The sequence below is a fragment of the Stegostoma tigrinum genome, chromosome 11 (assembly GCF_030684315.1).
Source record: "Stegostoma tigrinum isolate sSteTig4 chromosome 11, sSteTig4.hap1, whole genome shotgun sequence".
NCBI classification, from domain to species: domain Eukaryota; kingdom Metazoa; phylum Chordata; class Chondrichthyes; order Orectolobiformes; family Stegostomatidae; genus Stegostoma; species Stegostoma tigrinum.
In genome coordinates, this window is record NC_081364.1 from 31066188 (window position 1) to 31072187 (window position 6000).

The 6000-nt window shown below is 39.6% G+C and overlaps 1 non-coding gene across 1 annotated transcript; it reads left to right on the forward strand.

Annotated features, from left to right (window-relative positions):
* Positions 1-293: 293 nt before the first annotated feature.
* LOC125460623 (U6 spliceosomal RNA) lies at positions 294-400 on the forward strand. Its single transcript, XR_007249294.1, has one exon. It is a non-coding gene; the product is annotated as a U6 spliceosomal RNA (small nuclear RNA).
* The last annotated feature ends 5600 nt before the right edge of the window (positions 401-6000 follow it).

Consider the following 6000-nt stretch of genomic DNA (forward strand, 5'->3'; position numbering starts at 1 on the left):
TTTCTAAAATCTTTACCCTAGACTTTGGTATCAATGACACAAAGCACAACTGCAAATCAAACTTCCAATAAGCATGTTGGTCCTTTCCTAACACACCAAACAATAGCTTATACTAACTATGTCAACTGCTCAGTGTGTTCTCGCATTCAAGAGCTTGTTAATGAGTGGTCACTTAGCCAATTAAACCTCCTGCACGTCTTCCCATGATAGACCAGCTCATGCTTCCAACTGTAGCCTAATAGCCTTGAAAATGGCATTTTTATACACCTCTATGATGCAAGCGTTAGGCATATGTGCTCACTTCGGCAGCACACATACTAAAATTGGAACGATACAGAGAAGATTAGCATGGCCCCTGTGCAAGGATGGCACACAAATTCATGAAATGTTCCATATTTTTCAGGGTAGCATGGTGGCTCAGTGGTTAGCACTGCTGCCTCACAGCACCAGGGACTCAGGTTCATTTCCACCCTCAGGCGACTGTCTGTGTGGAGTTTGCACATTCTCCCCATGTCTGCATGGGTTTCCTCCCACAGTACAAAGATGTGCAGGCTAAGTGGATTGGCCATGCTAAATTACCGATAATGTTCAGGGATCTGTAGATTAGGTTGGTTAAGCAGGATGGTTTGGGTGCGATGCTCTTAGGTTTAGTGTGGATTTGTTGGGCCAAACGGCATATTTCCACACTGTAGGAATTCTATGATATAGCATATTGTCTCCAATCCAATGATCATTTTTAAAAATCCACCCTTGGCCACCCCTCTCTTGTCATTCCAGGCTCTCAGCAATGTGCTGCATGCCCAAACAGATGTGATCCACTGGGCAAAAATAACATAATTCACCACCTGCACCCATCCCCACCACACCCCTTCCGCCACACCTGGTGACCTTTGTCCAGTCAGTCAGTGTGTTGGAAGCACCACTTTAATGACATGTCTTAACATGTCTGGGGAGGCACATGTATCAGTTAAAGGGCATTTGGACAAATAGGCTTAGCTTGTCTCAATAATAATGTATTCAGTCAAGAGCTTCTCCTTCTTCACAGCACTGCCTTCACACCATCCATTTACAAGATCTGGATAATCACAGGAATAACATTTGGAATGGCAAACTAAATTCCAAGTAATTATCCAGGTTTAGAGGAGGCTGCCATCTGTCCAGGAGCTCATGTTAATGGACATGAAAACAAATAACAGTTAGAGTCAGTGCACCACAATCTACTTGTATCCTATGTGGGATTATAGTGTACAGAACCAAAGTAGAACAGTCAATCACAATGCAAACAGTCAGCGCTATGAATGTTGTATAAAGGTCCTGCACTAAGGAAGCCTGTGGTGACAGCTTCAGCTGAAACTCATGTGATTGTAGTCAAGATCCAGTGTTCGACTGGCTCTAATCTTCTCCACAACTTGCATAAACACATCAAAGGGACTTCTATTCTATCACATCTATCTTGCACTGCTGCAAGAGATGAGGTACAGATGCATGTGCACAGAAGTATCACAATGTGAGAAGCCTGTTGTCACTCAGCTAACAGGACCCTACTCAGTTAAAGACTTAAGAATATAAAAAGTACAAGCAGAAGTTTACCAAACAGCACTGCTGCACCATTCAATGTAATCATGTCTGATCCTGGGTTTCAACTCAATTTTCCCATTTCTTCCCATATCCTTTGATATCCCAAGAAACCAAAAATTTGTTTATTTTATTTATAAATATGCAATGATAGTGTCTTCACAACCCTCTGTTTTGGAGAATTCACTAAAGGGATATCTCTTCATCTCACATTCATGATCAGCCCCTTACCTGAAAACTGTGCCTCATTGTCATGGATTCTCCAGTCAGAGGAAACAATGGATTTTCCAAGGAGTGGTAGTCTCACAGTAAAACAAGGGAGCTGTCAGTTTCTGAGAGGAGATTCCAGTCAGAAATACGGAGGTGCATTTCCATTCTGACAGTTCTTTTGTAATATGGAATCTTCAGAAATTGGCAATCATGTTCATTTTTCCTATCAATCAGCAGCAGTATTCTGAACTTGAAAGGTTCCTCCAGCCGCTTTGACAGCTGGAGCTACAGTAAGTACATACAGTAAGTACAAAAGGTAAGTGTGATTTGAAGGTGCCAGATGAGGACAGGGTAGGATGTTATTGGTTAGGATAAGGGTGCCAGATGTAGAATGGATTGGAGGTTGAGGGTTGGGTTGAGTTTGTCCAGCAGTTGAAATGTGTCATATGATTTTCTGCTCCAATTCCATAGCCTTTCCATGGGTCCTAGAACTAATGTGCTCTTTTCAGCAGGTATGCATGGTTGGATCCTGTTTTAAAATATGCAGATCAATCTTTAATTTCAATTTTAACCTCAGGCCTATGTAGAAAGGTCCATGAGGTTTGAGAAGAAACTGAGAACATTACTTTCTTTCTAGAGGGTACTCTTTTTCCTCCTGTTCCTACTCACTTTACAAGGAAATATTGAGCCTTTCCTGCTCCATTTTCCCTTCTTCATTTGGCTCCTCTTTCAACAAATGGCTTAGTTTCAAGATCCATTTGATCAGGGACCTTGCAGCAACCTCTTGTCTCTCAACAGCCATTAGCCATGTATCTCATCCTGACAGGTTTAGATGCAAGACTGACTCTGATCGTGTGCATGGTCTAAGGAATTAATCCATCTACGTGCACTGTAGGGTGTATTTCAAATAAACTTACAGGTAGCATTAAGGCTTCTTTCAAATGCACAATCTATCAGTTAGGTATGACTCTGAATCAGAAGCCAGGAAGATTGTCTACAAGATGTAATAAGCCCAAAACCAGAAGTTTATTTCAGAAGATGGCACAGTGATAATGTCCTCCCCTCTAGGCTACCAGCTACAGGTTCCAGTCCCACCTTGTCATGAAGATGCATCATAACAAGTCTGAGCAATTTCATTTAAAAATGTGTTTTGCCATTCAATGATAGCATTGCAACTCTATACAAATTAGATTACATGCATGTATTAGTTTTTAGTGAAGGAATCAATATTGCAACATCTTGGGGTTCACTAACAAAGATGGAAACTGCAACTGGGCTTAACACTAAGGGATTTTTTTTTCCACAGCTATGAAATCTGACCATCAATTCTGTGCGCATTTACGTTTCATTCAAATAAAGAGATCACAAACATTGCAGACTTCAGATAGATGTACTCAGAAGGTGGCACAGTGGCTCAGCGGTTAGCACTGCTGCCTCACAGCACCGGGGGACTGGGTTTGATTCCACCCTTGGGTGTCAGTCTGTGTGGAGTTTGCACATTCACCCCCTGTCTGCATGGGTTCCCTCCCACAGACCAAAGACGTGCATGCTAAACTGCCCAGAGTGTTCAGGGATGTGTAGATAAGGTGGGATATACGGGGATGGGTCTGAGTGGGATGCACTGAGGGTCGGTGTGGACTTATCAGGCCAAAGGGCCTGTTTCCACACTGTAGGGATTCTAAGACAAAATATGCTTGGAGGCAGGTAAGGAATCTATATTTTAACAACAGAAATGACTTAAATGTACAATTTATACACAGTCCTAACAGAACACCTCTAACTTAAATCTATTCAGATGTTCAATATTTCCAGTGTGTTAAAACAGCTGTGTAGGGAAGTTTAAATTAAGTAAACACAATGCATGTGTATTTAAATAAAAACAGTGAAAGATTAAATTTGCATGCAATCTGGATACAAACAAATAATTACTAAAATGTAGTTTGTTGTTAAACCACACAATTATTTTCCCTAATCAGCTCATTACATGCAACTTTAATTTGTTTCTGTCACAATACAGTTGTACATTAACTTAAAAATTGAACAAAAGTATTCACCAATTACAGTTTGCATTCATTATGTCAAATAAAAGAAAATAAGCAAATAACTTGCATTTATAGAGGAGCATCGACGACCTCAGGCCATCCTAAACCACTTTATAGCCAATTAATTCCTTTTGAACTATAGTCTCTGTTATTATATAGGAGAAAACATGGAAGCCAATTTCTGGAAAACAAGATCCCACAAACAGGAATGAACTGTATAAGTGTTACAGAGATAGTAGGAACTGCCAATGCTGGAGAATCTGAGATAACAAGGTGTACAGCTGGATGAACACAGCATGCCAAGCAGCATCAGAGAAGCAGGAAAGCTGACGTTTCAGGTCGAGACCCTTCTTCAGAAAATTTCTAAAGAAGGGTCTCGACCCAAAACATCAGCTTTCCTGCTTCTCTAATGCTGTTTATCCTGCTATGTTCATCCAGCTCTACACCTTGTTATGTACTGTATTAGTCTTTTGTTGTGACATGAGAGGAAGATTAGTCTTAACCAGGACATGGATGATCTTGCTACTCACTGGAAAAAAGGGAACTTTTATAGTAAACTGTAATTCAGACAAAGTCTCAGTTCAATATAACATGAAGTCCAACACTTCTGACAATGCAGCACTTTCTTAGTTCTAAGCCGAATTTGTACCCATGTCCTGAAGTTGTATTCTAACTCCCAATGCTTTTATTTAAAGGCAGTTATGTTATCCTTGACCCATAGCATTGTTAGTACAAGCAAGTGTCCAAATGTGCTTCACAAAGGAAATCTCAGATGTCACGCAATACCAGAAGAGTTCAGAGAGAACATGAAATGTCTGGGCAGTAAAATAGGTTGTGAGCATGCTTTTGAAAATGAAGCTAGGTTAGCTTGGAGAAGTGGTTGGAAAGAGTTTAAGCGTAAGGTTAAGATGTCTGAAAACTCTTCTGTTTATTATGGTTTGGCTACCCTCAGAGACATGGATTCTCAAAAGGTCAATGTTGGAGCATTAAAAATCATAGTCTGGAATGTGAGCAAGTTGCAGCTAGGTCAAGAATGAATTTGTAAACAAGTACAAGTATTTTGAATCCAATAGGTTGCAGTCTAGGAATCTAAAAGGGATGATATGAAAGCAGGACATACTGTGGGACTGGAACTGTGAGTATATTTTTTAATGAGTTGGAGCTTGAATTTATAGCAAGCAAAATTTGGATAGTCAACAAAGACTGCATTGGAAAACTAAAATATTGACAGTCAGGAATTTCATGTGGGATCAGGAGATCATTATCATGGATGTGGAAGTAAGTAGAATTAAAAGAAAATGGATAGCATTGGAGTGGAAGTTAACAACTGGGTGCAACAGGGCACTTTGTTTATGCATAGTCAGATTCAGTTCATCCAAGCTGCCATTGAGAAGGTGCAGTCAAGGAGATCAATATAGTTAGTGAGAGATCCAATCTTTTTCAATTTTAAATAATTCAAGGCCATCATCATAATTTGATTTTGGATGAGCAAATGACAATATATTCATGAAGGATTTAAAGTTCATGGTTGAGAAGCAAATCTCAATGACTTAAGCATAAATGGAAAGCTGAAATTATTTATATGGACAACTGCAAATAAGTAACATTTAGAAAGAAAAATGAAAAGAATCTTGATGAATTCTGTAGGATGCCCAACATGGTCGCGCAAGAATAGGATGAGAATTGATTGTTAGAAATGTGCTGACTATATTGGGAAAGATAAGCGTCAGATTAAAAGCATGCACTCCAAGGGAAACACACTTGTGAGAAAAATAGATGGAGCAGTGAACAATATTGTTGCCAAGCAGATGTTAAAAATAAGAGGCATTAAAAAGAAGTCATGGGAGAGTACAACCATGGCCATAGGGTGTGCTTTTACCGACTTGGATCAGGACCGTTTCTATGCTTTTGGCAGGTAGAGTGGAACTGTACGAAATCAGACGAAGTGAATATTAAGCTATGCAACAATGGCAAGTTTAAAAACAGGATAAGTGATACTTTCTTTTGTAATTACAGCTTTTTAGTGAATGCATGATCTTGAGGAAGTAGTTAAATATTTTGCAGGTTGGAATTCCAGATGAAACCAGAATTAGATGATTATTTAAAATGCGATAGATTTGACATTCCCAACCTTTTATTTGTAAAGACAGCTTCTAAGACAGTAAGGAAAGTC